The sequence below is a fragment of the Phoxinus phoxinus genome (genome assembly GCF_949152265.1).
Source record: "Phoxinus phoxinus genome assembly, chromosome: 3".
In the NCBI taxonomy this organism is placed as follows: domain Eukaryota; kingdom Metazoa; phylum Chordata; class Actinopteri; order Cypriniformes; family Leuciscidae; genus Phoxinus; species Phoxinus phoxinus.
The window spans coordinates 38,600,959-38,619,236 of record NC_136878.1 but is presented as its reverse complement, the minus strand read 5'-3'; positions in this window follow the sequence as shown (position 1 = coordinate 38,619,236).

Below are 18,278 nucleotides of genomic sequence, written 5' to 3'. Positions count from 1 at the left end.
ATGTTAGATAAAGCCTCGCATCCCGAAATTAAAAGCTTGTTTCTTGTCTGTGGGCCCTCAGTGGAATAACAGCAAGCCTGATGAGGACTCCTGTGCTGTGCGTGTAATCCTGACAGATCAATTTATGTCCCTGCCACCAAATGGCCTATATTTCACCGGACTGCTGTAAGAAACAGCAGCATGGAGCAGTGCGGCCATTAACACAGAACTGTCCAGTGGGATAGAGCTACATGCTTTGGATGGAGGATCTATTCTTGCTTGTGTGTGTGCGTGGAAAAGGTTTATTTGATCTGAAGAGCTGATTAAAATTGTCACTACAACATTTGCTCCCGATCAACTTGGTCTTTTCCGTACTAACTTAATGCAATTTTTCCTAGACTGGGTAACCCCAGCCCGATCTGCCGGCGATTTGACTTCGCCCTGCAGCTCAGGCTGGAAACCTGTACATGTATCCATCCTGCTTCCTTTCCAAATTAGCGGGAAGCAATCATAAACTGGCTTATCCACCTGGCACGCTATTGGCGGGTTTAACACGATATAAAGCGAGGAATCCAATTTCTTTTTAACCTCTCGACGATGCTCAATGGCTTCTTTAGTTTAGCAAACAAATCGCTGGAGTGGGTGTAAATACCACTCACTTTCATGTTTTTTGTTTTGTTTTTGTACAACCTGCAAAAATCGCTCGATGCCATTGCTGCTTCTGAAAACCGCTGATCAATGCTACAAACCAACACGTTTGTTTTGTACAAACTGGAGTTTTCGTGTCTGATTGGTTGAATGACTATCCAATTGTGTACATAGTCATTTGACCTATGCCCGTTGATCACGCCTGTTGTGCAGTAGAAAATACAGAGCAGACTCCCCAGACTAATGTTCAATCTTAAAATGTTCCATCATCTTAGGGTCAGTGACAGTGACAGACATGAGATTAATTATCATTGTATTTATAAGACAACAACAGAAAATTGTATCATAGACCATGCTATTTTTAATACTGTAATATTTGTACTATTTAATAATTTTTATTTTTTTTAAACACTAGCGGGGAAAGAGTTAATTAGCTTCCCATGTGTATTCGAGCCCTCAGTTCATTCAGTTCTTCGTTCGGTGTAGTCAAAGTTACATGGTTATTTTGCAAGTAAGCATGTAAGATTTCACCTGTGATCTGCATGTTCTTTAGTTTGTTTGGATATTTTTTTTATTAAAGACGATTTCCATCGTCATGCACTTTAATACAGCCAAAACCTGACAGAACACCAAACCTAAAGAAAAGTAAGAATGGACATTCCTGCAGTTTGCCTTCTCCTCCTGGAACAGGAGGTGCATTCCCTCGAGGACAACACAAGAGATTTCATAGATCTGGCGTGCCTCCCTCACTTCCCTGACAGCTCGATTCTGCTATAACACCAGCCTCAACTAGAGGTCCTTGGCATGCCTTCCCATGGGAGGTCCTCGAGGGAGCTTTGCAGAATACCTTGAGTTGATGCTGGTGAGATGTGGATCCCCCTACACTGTCTGCATTACAGAGGAAGACATCACAAGCCCCACTCTGAACCTAAAGCCCACCCAGCCATTCAACAAACCCATCTTGGATATTCTACCAGAGCCCACCACAGACACAGAATCCGAGCCTGGTTTGTGAGCCGGCAACATCGTCTGTTCCGGTTCTGTTTGGTGTTCCACAGACCTCTGAGACCTCTGCTGCGCTCCGTCTCTCCGTCTCTCCAGCCCTTTGCCGCCGCCTTCCTTTTGACTCCACCTCGGTCCTCAGTCCCACCGGCTCTAACTCAGTCCTCAGGCACCCTGGCTCCACCTCCGACACTCATTACTGCGGCTCCTCCAGCTCGGCCTCTTGGACCATTGGATTCGTCCGTTTTCACTGGCTCTATGTCTGTGCTTAAGATTCCATTTCTGCTGGCCTCGTCTCTGTCAGTCATCCGCCTGGTGTCATCAGCCAAATCTCTACCATGATCTCGTCCTGGCTGTTGTTTGGGTCCCTGCCTGGCTCTTCCTGTTCCTGGATCCGCACTCCCATCATCATCACCGCCCTGGTGTCTCTCGCCGTCCCCCTGTCCTGTTTCCTGCCATGTACCTGCTCCACATCCTCCTTCAAAAAAATGTTTACGCCTTAAAAAAAAAAAAAAGATGTACGCAATTTAATTAATAGCACAATTCCAATTGAATAAAATAATCCTTAAATGAATAATCGAATAAGAATTGTTCAGGATTATTTAATTTAATATGTTTGCCTTTTTGCAATAAGACAAGGGAAGGTTAGTTCAGGTTGTCATATGGAGTCACTTATAATTTCATTGAAAAAAGTATATAAAACTGCGGTAACACTTTATTTTGATGGTCCCGTTTGAACATTCTGTTCAAGTATATAATGACTACGATGTGTATGTTCAAATGTATTCAAGGTAAAGGGAACACTTCAAGTACTTCCAGAGAATGTGCTTTTTGAGTCTTTTAAAGTTAGTTTATCAATTGCAACATTGATCAGACAATAGTTCTGTTAACTGGTCTATAACTGAGCCAGATGGTTTTCACACTAAAGGTGTTCTGATCTGACAGCTTTGCTAAATATAGTTCCTTTATACTCATGTTCTCTTTTGTTCTCTGCTTTTGTTTTATGCCTGGTGCCTCTAAAACTCTCAGAGCCCTCAATTGTCATTGAAACCCACCAATGATTCTTGGCTCTTATAATAAGCAAGATTACAGTGTATATTATGAGAGGCCTTAAAGCATTACTCTACGTTTCATTGAACCTGGCACCTGGCCTTCGATGACACTGCTAAAGCGCTTAAGACAGATAGAAACTGTGATTATGTCGCCAGAGAGGGTCATCGCTGTTCAGATCAGAGCAAGGTGACAAAACCAAAGTGTTCTAGTCACCTGCTCTTGATAAGAAGCTCTGGTGGTGTGAAGGTGGAGGCTAGTTGTGTGTGTGTGTAGTCCTGGTACACCCTACTGTATGTTACGGGGACAAATTGTCCCCACTAAGATGGCAATATCCTAAATCCTTGACCTTGTGGGGACATTTTTTGTAAAATATGAAAATCCTGTGTGTGTGTGTGTGTGTGTGTGTGTGTGTGTGTGTGTGTGTGTGTGTGTGTGTGTGTGTGTGTGTGTGTGTGTGTGTGTGTGTGTGGGTGTGTGGGTGTATGTGCGTGTGTGTGTGTGTGTGTGTGTGTACTTAATTAAAAAGTATTTTGTACCCAGAAGTGAGTGTGTGTGTACTTACTTAAAAAGTATTTTGTACCCAGAAGTGAGCTAAACCTGACAAAATGTCCTTGTTTATAAAAGTTGTATAAAAATAAGGCTGAACTAAAATTGCTCAATGTTGACTCGTGTTAGGGGTAGGTTACAGTATTTATAACTAGCTGTATATAAAACTAATAGAAGTCTAAGAAATCTCCCCATTTAGATAGCTAAGTGAACGCGCGCGCGCGTGTGTGTGTGTGTTCATTAGGCTAGAGTTGAGGGAATCCTATGAGGTTGCAAACAGGGAAAGGGTTCCTGTGATTACTGTTAATTACCCGCAGGGCCTTATAATACACACACTGAGTATGCAGCAAGTCAGAGCACATTGCCAGGCCACCCCTGAACTTCCTTTGGGTCCACCCTCATTTCCTCTTCCCGGCCATGAGTGATGAGAGTTGTAATGAGATCATGCTAAATGTGTGTGTGTGTTGGGGGGGCAATGCTTTCCTCTGGTAATCAAGTATATGCCTCGCTCAGAAGATTTGTTCCTAATTCTGTTGATTTTTCCAAGTAAAACGTTTGGAAATAATCAAAAAGGCTTTTTTTAAAAAAAAAAATACATTTCTTACAACTTTGTTTTGCCACTTTTATTTATAGCTATAGTGGGGAGAGAGGACTGGGTGGGAAGAGGAGCCTTAATGAAATGTTGCAAGCCAGATTCAAAATTGTATTGTATTATTTGTATCCACTTCAGAAAATCAGTGAAAAATGTAAAGAAAGGAAGAGTTGACTGAATTGCAAGAGCCGTCACAAAGATGGCAAGAACTTTCTTAAAATAGCATGATCCAATTTGATTGGCTGGCTTTTCTCAGTTTTAGGGAGTTGCAATGCTTTTTTTAAATCAGTTTTATCTGCTGGGAAAGAAAGCCATCAAAGTTCCCAGGACATGCATTGTGCAGTGCATCTTCTTTTAAGACTGAACAAGTAGGTGATTTTGCCAAAGTTTGTGCGGTTAATGGCATTAACTCATTCATATTCAACATATTCAAGAGTTTTGTTTGGAATTAAGTGAGAAATCCTTAATCACTTTACCCCCTGCGATATATATAATTTACGATTTGCCAATCCCTATGTACTAAATGAACTGTGACTTTACAAAGTCAAACGGGCTCTTTCAGTTTAAGTGGCTGGTTCTTGGTCAGAATAAGGTGCGAAGTGAACACGGTTTAATGCTGATTGTCCAAATTCTGGCTACGGCAAGGGGTTTGGCTGTTTAGTGACCTTGTTAACAGGCGTGATCGACTTGAAGCGGCACAGCACAGACCGATCAGTGTATGATCTCTCTAATCGCTCTCGCAGTACTATGATGTCAGACACCAATCGGTCGGCTCAGTGCTTCAAGTCGAACACATCTATTCCAGTTGAGAAATACACACTTGTTCTACATTTTAAACCATTCTAAACCAATATCTAAACAAATATTTAATTTGACTAGATGTTTCACCAGTGACTATGACAACTGTAATCTGACAGTCATGACAACATTTTCCTCTGGCTCCATAGCGATCAATCACATGGCATTTGCCTTTTAGGTATTAGTTTGTATTTTGCCCCATTAAGAAAAATAGCAGATTTCAAACTGTGCACTTCTGGCAGGTCAAACATCAGACAAGCACATTTCAATCTCCAGGTATTATAGACCTCCATGGGCTACAGTAACGAAGACGTCAGCAAACCTACAGTACCTTCTCGTTCCTCTTTTTCTTCTAGGCTGCTTTTCTAATTATCAGGGGGAAAAAAGAGCCAGGAAGGAAATGACATCTCCAGCCTCCCTTGAATCAGCCGTTTGCAGGTCAACACTGTCTTATCCTCAAAGTGGAGTGCTGAAATGCAGACACTAAAAATATCTAGAAAGGTGTGTATTTTGACATCCACAGGTTATAGGGTCATCAAATTGGCAGCGCTGGAGAGTTGTGATATGAAGATTCTTCGTGTCTTCACTCATCTGTAATACACCGACAATTCTGGAAGTTATTCAGCAGCAAATTTCACAAATTATATTACTGCAAGTTATGAAGGAGTTTCATCCTTCTATCTAATCTTCACTTTGTCGTCAGTTTAAATTCAGCTAAAACAAAGACACCAGACATCCGGCCGTGGCACGCAAACAGGCGCGCAAGATCCCACATCATACAATTCTCAATCCCGCCTCTGATGACAGGAATGTCTTGGATCTTAAGCAGTGACCCAGACATTTGCAGGCCTTTCATTTAGGTCTCACCCCAAACCAAGCAGCTGGGCTATCAGGCCTCATTTCCCTCGAACCCTGGTTCTGCAGGCTGGCCAGAGCACTGGGGCTTGTGGCAAGAGAACTGGCCAGTGTTTCCGTACTGTAAGCTGTGGTCTCTAGGGTAGCAAGGCTCATTTGCTAGCTCAATGGAGGCTGTCTCCTGCCCTGCGCCTCACCGCACTCTCTTTGGACTGCAACGCATTTCTTTTCTTTGCTTATGGGGAACAGAGAAGGAGAAAGAAAGAGAAACCGAGATGGAGGGAGCGTGATCGATGGAGGGGCAAAGCCTTGGAGACACAAAGACAGACTAAAAAGAAGGGTGCAGAAAGGAGAACACCGTAAGCTATACATCATCATCATCTAACCTTTATTATAACAAAAAAGTGGTACTGTTAAGATTTTAGCATAGTATTTTTTTTTATACTATGAAGTACAATGCAGATATAATGTTGGAAGAACAATATGGTCAACATTCACTGGTTTATTTCAAAGTAACTCATATCTCATCTCCCAACAAATGTTGTGCTTTGCTCACTGGTTCCCCAGAATGGGATGCTAGGTATGCTGGTGTTATTAGACTGAACCAGCAAGACTTTGGTCAACCGGTCTCACCAGAAAGATATTGTTGGTCAACCAGCTTCAGCAAGTTTTGCAAAGCCATTCTGGTCACCAGCTAGACTAGCTCCAAATCAGCCCAAACTACAATAAACCATCCCGATCCAACATGGAATTTCTGATCTTATCTTCCTGATACCATCACTGTGCCATAGCAGTATCACAAAACCTTTTTGTAAGGCCGAACTTGTGATGTCTCTTATAAATCTGTTCTTTAGCTTTAGCTGAGGTTGATGTTGCACCTCTGATCAGAGGTGGCAGTTGTTCTCCTGCTATTGTGTTCTTCCCCAGACACATCATTAAACTCACTCTAATTTTGTCCCTCGCTTAATCCACTGTCCCCAAAAATCAATGTTGCCCTGTCTGTCATGCTGACCCATAACCCTTCATGCCATCTGCTTCTTCTCGCTTATAACTCCCTCTGTTAGTGCTGTAGGACTACTGTATGTCTGAATGCCTAAAGAACATACAGTTGCTCAGAATGACTTGGTTGACTTAATCTTCACAAACACACTATAATTTAAAAACAATATAGCAGGTAGCACCTTCAATGACAATATTGAACAAGTTGCAAGAACATGAAAAACTGGTTGGTTTTTATATCGCTTTCTGTGCACCCTTTCCCTGGCATTTGTGAATCTATCTGCACGCGTTGAGGAGAGAAGAAAGCTAAAAGAACTAGCCCGAGCAGGGGAAGTGGCCTCCCCTCGATCCCTTGGCCCTTCTTTGAAAAGCAAACTTCAAGCTGGGAGTGTTTACCTTGGCCAGGGCAGTGGCAGATCGATGATCTGCAAAGTGGATTTGTTATTGCCTTGTTTGCCTTGGCAGCCCTTAAGAGCAGCCCACTGATTGCCGCCCCAGATGTCTACAGTATGAACACACACACATACACAGATTCATATATATATATATATATACATTTATGCACACACCACGTGCCTCAACATCATCCAAATTTCTGGTGTCTCTGGAATCTTTTTGAGTCTGTGAAGTTCTGCCCAATGTTGGGACATGATGCTTCGAGAGTCTGCATGTTCCCTATATTTATACTTCCTCTCATCCCAGTCCACCATTCCCTTATCCTGTCATTTGTCACAGAGCAGGAGTTCTCCATCGTACTCCCGGAGATCTACCTTCCTGCGGAGTAGAGTTCCCGTTTTAATGAAACACATCTGATCCAGCTAATCAGGGTCTTTGGCTCTCTTGAAAAATGGTAGGTGGGTGCTGGGATTAACCTCAACCAGGAGCCGAATTGAGCATCATGTCACCAGTTGGGATACATTATAAACATTATCAACTTAGCTCATAAATGTTAATTAGGTGCTCACTGATATTAATTATGTGACATTCACCCTGTAGTTCTTGTTCAAAGGCAGATCAGTGGGTATCAGATAAGTTTATTGTCACTTACAGCTTACCGCAAAGCAGCTAGTTATTCTTAAAGTTTTAATTGTACGCAAATTTTCCTTTACACAGTGGCTGAAAATGTTAAAATAGAATGATTATTCCCAAAAGTGGGGGGAATAAAGAGCATGTCCCCTGGTTATGATGGGTGCTACTCCCCTGCCTGTCCCTGTGCGGACACTGCAGAGGAAGCAGCTCAGCTTTAATCTTGTAAAGACACACAGATGGTTCTCCTCTTTCATGATCTTCATGACCGCATCCTCATCATTGGAACTGGTAGAGCTGTAATTTCCATCCACTTCAAAATGTATTAAATATTAGCTTATGTTAAACTGGACCAACATTGACTTTAAATTGAAGATAATAGACAGTAAGAAAACTGAGTTGTGTGCGAGTGTATATGTTAAACTGGACCAACATTGACTTTAAATTGAAGATAATAGACAGTAAGAAAACTGAGTTGTTTGAGTGTGTATTGGTGTAATGTCTCCTTGCTTATGCTGTCCACTCCAACTCTGCCAGACCTCCAGGGCTTTCAGGGCTCTGGCCTCAACATTGAGGGCTGAGTTGGGGCCCTCTCTCTGCGTCTGTGTGGCCAAATAAAAATAACCTCTTGACACTTTTATGGCAGGACACAGTTGTGTGGATTTATGCTGCTTGTTTTCACACAGTTTAAAGTGAGAATGTCCAGGGCCAAAGGCTTCTGTCAGCACATATTAAATGTTTATGCTGTTTGTCTCACTCACTTGTTTTTTTATTTGAAACCAATTGACTCTTAGCCTTTGTGCTAGCAATTCCGATATGCGCCCTATTGCGACGTGTTGTGACATTGCCTTCAAATGAGAAAAATACAATTTCTTCCTCTTTTGTTGATCTCAGTAATAACAATTTTGTGTGGTATCCAGTAATAACTGAGCCAAAAACAAAGAGTGAAATTGTCAACGCTGTGATAGAATTTTGTAGAACTGTGAAATTTCCAAGCAGGACATATTCCTGGATCAACATCCTTGTTGGCCATGGAAAAACATTCCTATCAACCAGTCAGTTTTTTTTTTCTCTGTTTTTCCTCATTATTCTTTACCTTCCAAACAAGAATACTATGGTTCCCTAACAGAGGTCCACGACCAACATTAATAAACTGTCTTGTTTTACATGAGCAATTTTGGGTCTGGTCATAAAACTTGACAGTCCCAGTCAGGCAAGCGTTTCCCAAAGCCAGCTTTGGTCGCAAGTTCCATTGCTACCAATAGAGTTCAATGGAACTTGCGACCAAATTTGGCTAATGATGCTTTTTGAAAACTCACCCCTGGTCGGCCCACAGGGTCTCATTTATGCCTGTGTATAACTCTACACCCTGTATTTATCTCCCAGCATATTAGTGGAGGCCTATAACACATTTAATTATTGTACATTCTTTAATACGTCTTGGTTTTTTTGTGTGTATTTTTTTTGCTGACACAGCATGATGCATTTATTGTGGTATTGAGGTGAAGCAGTTTTATCAAAGGTTGCCATACGGCCCTTGAACATATAACCTCACCTTTACAAGCACAGATCAAAAGCAGATTTGAGAGTTGAAAGTTCAGTGTATTTATTGTGTTTAAGGTTTATATCACACTGACTTTCAGAAAAGGGTATACCACAAAGCCATAGATTCAAACCGCAGGGTCCAAAGAGCCCGTAATGGATCTCATAAGGATGATAATGATTCATTGTTGAGGAATAATGAGATTATTTAAACATGAATATGTAGACAGTTTCAAGCTTAGTGTCTGTGCCTACATAAGCAGATGTATTCCAAAAGAGCATCCCAAATGAAATGTAACCTCAGGTGACTAATTTGGAACACTCTTCATACAACAGATTCAAGAAACTCAACTCACTATTGAGTTTGACATGAGAATATTGCTAAGCTAACTGCAATGAGCACAAAAGCACATCAGATAATGCCTTACACATTAGAACAATTAGAACCTATTTATTGATGATTTTTACATGTAAAATATCTAATTCTGAATAAAATATAAGCTTCAATTCTCTCAACTTCCCCACCATCTTGGATTAATGTTTTTCACTGAGATGAATTATGAGTGCATTCTGGGATTTCTTTCTCTGATGATTTTTTACCATAACAGTGAATAGAGCCATGGTTTTAAAGTGTATGCTTAACTTAGGAACATCTAAGTAATTAATACAGTAGATATTGTGTAGACAACATATCTACATAATAGAAATAATGTGGTACAATCCACCCAAAGACAGAGACCTGTACACAATACACAGTAACGGTAACATTCGTTGGATTCGTGTGTCATTTTAATTAGAAAATGAACTCCAGATGTCAAAAAACAGCAAGTTACTAAACCAAACAACAAAAGCAATAATAGAACAGAATAAATACTGCTGGAAAACAGTGAAAAATGCAAGTCCATTAATTTTTCATGCCTCAGTGCATTATGGGAACACCAGTATCATAAAGTTGAATATAATGGTTTTACTTAAATTTATAACGTTGATATTTACGCTTTTATTTCTACAAGATTACCAGTACTAGTACTAATATACAATTTACTTAGTTTTTTTTTTAATTATTATTCTTGCCTAAACTAACTTAGAAATACATTACAAATACATAGTAGAAATTACATTTGTTTTTTTTTCTGTAGTATTTACTTCACCACAGAATAAGTTTTGAAAAAGCTTTTGCTTCATAAGAGTTTTGTGCAATATTGTGCAATGTTTTTCACAGATATTAGCCTCAAGATTCAAGAGAAGACTTGGCATTCTCAAATAAAATACAAATAAAAATGAAGCCATTCTTTCGTCTTTCATTCACACGCACACACAAACAACGCGACTCATCTCTCTGTCGTGAAGATGCTCATCAGTGGGTCATTTGGGATCTCTGCTGGGTGTCTTGTTTTCAGTTTGGATTAAGGTGAGAAGGCAGACTACCCAGCCAAACAGAGCACATGCCAACACCTGGGAGGCATATGACACCTCTTCTGTCACTGCGAGTATGAGTCCCAACAGTGCACATACACACAACACACATTTTTTTCTTTCTCTTTATCCTAAACATACTCCGCTCACTTTGGACAGCCAGAGCATTTAACCTATTTAGCACATCTATTGACGGTTGACTAGTAGGTTTTACTGTCGGCAGGACAGGGGGCTTTACAGGGGGCCTGTGAGGAAACATGCTGATGTCCAGTATCAGACAGCCATCAGGTGGGTATGCCCTGCAGCCCGTATTAATCATATCACTTTCTCCTTTAGAGCACATGCTATGACAGCCATCAGCACAGGCATAGCTAATGCACTCCGACCAGGGCAGAGAGTGTGTGTGTGTGTGTGTGTGTGTGTGTGTGTGTGTGTGTGTGTGTGTGTGTGTGTGTGTGTGTGTGTGTGTGTGTGTGTGTGTGTGTGTGTGTGTGTGTGTGTGTGTGTGTGTGTGTGTGTGTGTGTTATTTGTTCATTATAATTTTTTGTTTTCAAACCCTACTGTACTTTTGGTGTCTACCTAAGGCAATATCTTAACCAAAATAGAACCTCATAAATGTCACATATAGGGTGGTTAATGAGCGCAGAATGACGAAGGAGTACGTCATCGAACAAGGAACTGAGGAAACTAAGGGCTTAAATACCATAGACAGTAAAAGAAATGGACACAGCGACCCCATAGACTTCAACGGAGAAGAGTGAAGTCAATTAGAAGCACTCACTTCCTGATGGCTGAGCGAACTGCGCAGGCTCAAACTGAGCTCGATGACGTAGATGTGACGTGAACAACCTGTCTGACAGCTGTAAGTCTTCTAGTAGCTGTGCCAAGAGAAATCTGAATAATTCCCTTCTGAATGATGCAGAGACTAAGAGTGTGAGTAGGAGCTGTCCATGAGCTATGAACAGGAGCAACTTGTGGTGAGTATTATGATTAATTATTTTGTCATTTTCCCTCCACGTCCCCCGATTGGCTGAGAGCTTCTCCTCCTCTCTATACGGTAATTTCTCTACTGTGCGACGCGTCGCGTGGTTATGACGCAATCGTTAGCCTATTTTTATAAAAACGGCTTATACAGGGCCATAACGTAAGATACAAGGTAATGGAGCCTTTTATACATTGTCGTGTTTCTTTAGAAATAAACAATGGACAAATAGAGTCTTTAAACGCCTCGGATGGAAAGTTATTCAGTGTCAAAGTGACGCCAACATGAATGTGAGTCAGTGGAATGCTAACAGCAGGTGATGGCTTGTTAGCCAATGGATACCCCCATAGAAGGTACGCTTTTCGGATGCTGGATTACCCCCTTGTTAAATACACAGGGAGTAATCAACAGAAACTAAAACAGGTGCGGAACTCATGAGTAACTTTAGAAACAAACAAGCTAACAGAACTCAGGTAAACCAGAACAGGGAACAGAATGAAAACAAAAACAAAACAGAACTAGAACGTAACAATAAGTGACTGAAACGAAACACTCTAGCTAGCTACATATACTGTAGATTCATTGTCCATTAATGGTCATTACCCTACAGCACACTAGTACTTAGCATTTACTAAAATGAAGCACATTTGAGCTAATACTCACAGTTCATTTCAGCATTAGTATGATATTAGCATGCTGCTAGGCTGAGAACTCAATTCTACATAAAAAGTCCACATACAACTTTTGAGTGAAATAGTTGATTAATTAGATTATTTAGATTAGACTATTTTACTGTTTTTCAATAGTTCATCAGATTTAAAATTCTGAAATAATAATTAGGCCTAAGGAAGTCTCATTAAAAAGATGAGGTAGTTTTATTATATATTTGGTTTAAAATTGTATTAATATTTAAAAATATATAAATTGTCATTTTAAACCTTTTTATGATAAGTCAAGGTTAAAATGACATGTGGTAGGCCACAACTCCCCAAAAACATAATACCTACAACTTGAAAATTCATGATATTTGTTAAAAACAAAAATGTTTAACAAGTTTTTTTTTTTACGTCGACACATATTTGTCACTGACCCAGAAACTAAAAAGAAAGTTCACTCAAAAATAATACTAATTTAATCACCCCATGGTGTTCCAAACCCAAAAGACTTCAGAATTTGTATTTTTATCCATTCATTGAAAGTTAATGAAAATATATTAATATTTTTAGGTTTCTAAAAGTTCATAAAGACAACATGAAAGTAAGTAATCTAAGTAAATAGAGCCATTTAATCATCTTCTGAAGAGACACAAAAATTATTTAAATGATGAACAGCTTGAATTTAGGCTTTTATTCTCATAAACATTGATCAACTCACATGTATAGAACACATCAAGTGTGCTAAACATAAGTTCAACAGTGCACGCTGTCTAGGTAGAAAACTCACTGGTGGTTGGATTAGAGCCAATATTTCAATGTACACTTCACTGCATTCAGTTTCTGTGCATCTCCATTCCCTCTCGTGCAACTGTATACAATTTTATTCACAGATTGTGAGCATGAGTTTATTGGCCCAGACGTCCCTCAGTGATCTGTCACGAGTACCCACACACACTGAGTGTGAAGTGTGAAACCAAACCCCCACACTCCAGAGAGTATTCTCCATAAACATGCACAAAAAGCTAAAGTTAAATGTGCTGAGGTGAAGACCATATTGATGCTAGCAAGCAATGTCAGGAGTCTGCGAGCTTGCTGCTCTGGGACTATAATAAATGGTTTGTTACATTTTGTTGTGTTGATGGAATATAAACATCCAACGCCAGGGCTGGTGAAGCTGAGATAAACTAAAGTGGCCATTAATCGTGAAAGAGGAGCGCAGCTGAGGTGCCAGAGTAATTAATGTAACAAATAGTGATGCTAGAATGAAATGAGTGTCACTTACGTTTCTTCTAGCACCATTTACATTTCTCTACACATTCTGTAATTGATGTGTTTAGATGTAGAAAAATGTACACAGGCACAAGCTCTCTCCATACCATACACACAAAGAGACACACACAAAAGCCATATGTTTTTGGTGCCGTTCTTCCCATTTCCCCTCCTGAACTGTGAACAATAATGCTATTGTTTATAATGCCGTTTAATAAATCATTTTTATTTGTTGGCGGACTGAGTGTGATGGAGCTGTTCTCAATAAATCTCCGTTAGTAGGTCCAGATGAGCGAAGTGCTAGTATTGCCATCCACCGATGTGCCTGCAGAGTACATTACCAGTTCAAAATAAACATGCAGTTGCTCCATCAGCTTTCTGTGTACACCACTTTCACCAAGAGCCATTACTGCCTGGGAGGGTGAGGACTAACAAGAGCTTGCTAGGCTTTTGCTAACTATTTATTATTGATGGTACTGCGTAACTTTAGTACACCCCTAACCATCCCATTCATTCATAACCCTGGAGACTGGAGAAAGTAATACATCGTCGGACACGAGTTTGGTGGTGGCCTCATTCTGAATTGGACTTGCCGGGTTAATTGGCATAGATAGAGTTTACATTCATTATAGACTGCCCAGACTTTCTCCCATTCACTATCCACCTGAAGCATTAACGTAACTTCCGGTAGATGGAGCGACACAACGGTCGCTTCAGAGGAAGAACTCATCACATGGAAGTTTTCCATGTTTGTCGCATCACATTCTCTGAGTTTTGTGTGAGGAGCTTAGTAGCAGGTAAACAGAATACTCTTGAGCAAATCTAATGTCTGTGAAATAATCAGTATTTATTACTTTTGGAAAGGCATAAATTGTGATTACAAAGTCTAGACATGTTTCCGGTCATTTCTTTTGTGTTTTCTGTTCAGTGTTTGATTTGTGACAGGGCTCTTGGTGAGTCCCCCATGCACACTACCAGTACTAACCAACCCACACTCTTAGAAGAAAAGGTTCTTTTAAGGTTCTATAGGCGCTTCGTATTTGGAACCCCTAAAAGGTTCTATACAGAACCCTAGAAAGGGTTCTTTCTTTTCATTATAGAACCTTTTTAGCATAAAAGGTTCTTTGGAGTTGAGTAAAGAACCCTATGGTTCTATATAGAACCCCAATGAACCCTTTTTTTCTAAGAGTGTAGAACCTTTTAGGGGTTCCAAATACGAAGCGCCTATAGAACCTTTTAAGGTTCTATATAGAACCTTTTCTTCTAAGTTCAGATGTTAAAAAGGGGTGAAAGAAGCATACTGTACATAAGTACATAAAATTAAAGGTTTAACACACAACCATAGCCTACTACTCATAGCCTACTAAAAGGCATAATGTCAATGCCATTGCAACAATTAGACAGATTTCAACTCAATGAAACAGAACGGGACTCCCCAGGTTTTGTATTATAGGGGTCCAGTAAACTGTTTATGTACATCCGGTCTAGAGCTGAGATTTTTCCACACTGGTCTATCTAGCACTGTATACTGTGATTGGTCACTTTTGGAAGGTAGCATGGTCCCTCAGTGAGTAGCAATATCACCTCAAAACAACAAGGTCCCTGATTTGGAGGCCTTTCTTTGGGAAGTTTACATGTTTTTTCCCTGTGTTGGTGTGGGTTTCCTCTGGGTGTTTTAGTTTCTCCCACAATAGGTGAATTGGAGACAGTAAATTCCCTGTAGGTATGAGGACAAGTGTTTTAAGAATAGATGGACTGTTTTGGATGATATGTCTGGTCAGTTATGTTTGCCCAGTAGTCTTATTGGTTAGGTTAGTTAGGAAGCCTGTTATGAGCAACTGATATTTGGAGGCTGGTGACTTGATGCTGGGGTGTATGAATCGATGTATGAAGCACTGCTTACACAGAAGTGTCTTTCAAATCAAGCTTTTTTCTGTTGGTTGCTGTCACTCGAATCTGCATGACCAACTTTGAAATCTGCGTGGGGAAATCGTTCACCCTCATGTTAAATTTCCAATATTGTGTATTTCTATTGAAATGATTGGTTTTCACCTTCACAGAACAATGGGAAATGTGACCGCACATTTAGAGTCGGAACTAAACTCTGCATTATCCTTCTCTATGACAATTCCTAAGAACAGAGATGAAAAGAGACAGTTGGGTAAAATTAGCCTGTCCTGTGGCTAGTCGATGAATAGTCATTGAACATGCTCATTTGGAAAACAAGAATATTCTCCAAGATTATTGAGGTGAAATTGTAAATTTGAGTTATGTCTTAACTTGCAGTTGAAATTGGCCTTAGTAGTTGGCAACCCTACAAACTTTGGTTAAATCTTTATAATGGATGGCAGATCTTCAAATGCTGATGATGACTGAGTACCAAGTGATGATTGAACCAGCTTAACTTGGTGAATGCTTGTTTTGTATTAACTGAGTGAATCTGCAGTGTCTCTGCAAGGTCAGGTCTGGTGTATGCAAAATTCATTTTGTGTTGAAGAACTCAGTAACCCAAGAACAGATCTGCAGTACAATACGCTAAGGATGGCTTTTTGTTCTGCCAGTCTTTCATGAGGTGCTGGACATGCATATGTAACTTTTGTACACTTTAAAAGCACACTGTGATGCCCTTCGGCATAGAGGATAGCTATTAAAACTTAGAGAAGACATCCTGAAACACACACGCATACGCGCACATAAACAAACAGCTGTGGGTGCACTCCCCTCCATTAATGCTTTGAGTTCAAGCTCACCTCCTTCCCCCCTCAATATATTGCTTTTAAGATGACATTGGCGTGTATGTATGTGTATGTGTGTCCGTAAAGGGAGCAAGCAGAAAGGCAGATGCATTGTGTGAATGGGAGCGTAAGTAAAAAGTCTTTTCACAGATGTCAGTTGATGGGATTACTCACACTCTCTCAGCCTAAGGACAGAAGTGATAGAAAAAGAGAGAGATTTGGGAAAGGAGAGAGAGAGTGTGTGTGTGTAAATGATTTAACAGCTAGCTCTCTGAAAGTGCTGAAGATCAGAGATCGTGTTGTGAACTGCCCATCATTCTGCTAATCCAGAGAGCTCACATCCGCATTAACACCCCCACATCACACAGAGCGCCATTGGAGGCGGTGGCTGCCAGGATTTTTTTGAGAAACCGGAAAAGAGAGTAGTTTGATTGAAGGTCTGGCAGAAAGTAAAGGTCCAGCAGAACAAGATGATTTAGATTTTGATGGAAAGACAATAAATTAATGAGAAAACTTGAGGCTGCTGTCTCATCCTGGTCTTGATCAAGGCTCGACTAGATCTATATCATCGAATCCCGCCTCCCACATGTGAATAAGCGCACAGAATCTCTAATGGAGCTTTGTCGAACCCAATAACACAGACATCCAGCATTACAATTTACGCCTGTTATTCTAAGTTGATAAATGTTATTTCAAAATGGCAGAACACTCCCTTTCCTTGTGTGATTTATACGGTGGGACTACAAGGAGGTGTTGACTTTACACTGTTTCAAATTAATGTTATCTCTCTTCTTTAACTCCTGGGGGTCTCAAACTGTAGGACCGACCCTTCGAAGCCAAGTTTAGGTGACTGTACAGCTTTATCAAAAAAATAGTTATCTCCCATGTAAAAGCATGATAAAATGGAGCAGAAGTGCTTTTGAAGTAGCTGAAGTTGAAAGCAGTTCTATCATAGTTTGTTAATTCAGGTGTCCAAAAGATACAGTCGCTGTTGGGAATTGTATTATTGCTGCAACAGTGTGGAAAAAGAGAGATGTTGCTTCTTCAGAGCATTCTTTACAAATCTATGTTGAAATTTAACTTGCTTAACTCTTTCCCGCCAGTGTTTTAGGAAAAAGGTTGCCAGTCAGCGCCATGGATTTTTGATCATCTTCACAAAACTTTCATGGCTCCTAGAATTTTGTTTATAATTAAATTATTAATTTTCTCTTTATTCATTAAAATAAATAATATCAGCGTCATATGCAATACATCCAGTTATAATAGTCATTACAATTCAAGTCATCATAACTGGTAAAACCTGAAAGCAAAAGAAAGAAAACATCTGTTTTTTTTATATTTTATTACTTTAGACAATCAACAATATCAATCAATATTACTATTAAATACTGTGGTAATGCTGTATGAGTCCTACCTGTTGTGACATTCCCTTCTCTGTCTTCTCTTATAAAATAACTGCCTTTTCTTATAATATAACTTTTTTGGTTAAAGGTTGCAGGCTTGTCTTCCAGTGGCTTTGACTTGTTGTGACTCTTCTGTCTCTTCTGTCTTTCTTGCGCATGCACTGTTGTACCCGCACTGTCCGTGCTGTCTCAAAAATGGGCCTGCACCTGGACAGGGTTTGCTGGCGTTCACGTGACAAAATTTTCTTCATCGGGAGGGTTCGTGGACGACCGAAGTATTGAGACCGAAGTATTCTTTGGGCTTTAAGATAAACCAAGATGGTTGCCAAAAGCTGTTTTGTTGTTTCTTAAAATTACAATGATGACTAGTTTTTTTTCCCCACTTCATTCATAGCTAAAATTAGAGTTGAGGGGTAAAAAAATTGAGACAAAAAATGAGAAAGAGGAGGAGGAGGAGAAGAGTGAAAGAGTGAACAGAATCAGGAAATCTCATTGGCTGGATTCAAACTCATGACACCCACATCAGAGGATGTGTATCAACCTGCTAGGCCACAGCTTCAAGTGTATCTCTCTCTCTCTGTCTCTCTCTCTCTCTCTCTCTCTCTCTCTCTCTCTCTCTCTCTCTCTCTCCATTATTATTTCATTGTGCCGTTTTAAAAGCTGGGTGTGAAAGTTACGGAATGCATTCAATATCTCACTCTCAGACAGTTTGGGAGAGGGGAGGAGAAAGGAGACGTGAGGAGGAAATTAGGAAAGAGCAAGGGAGACATGAAGAA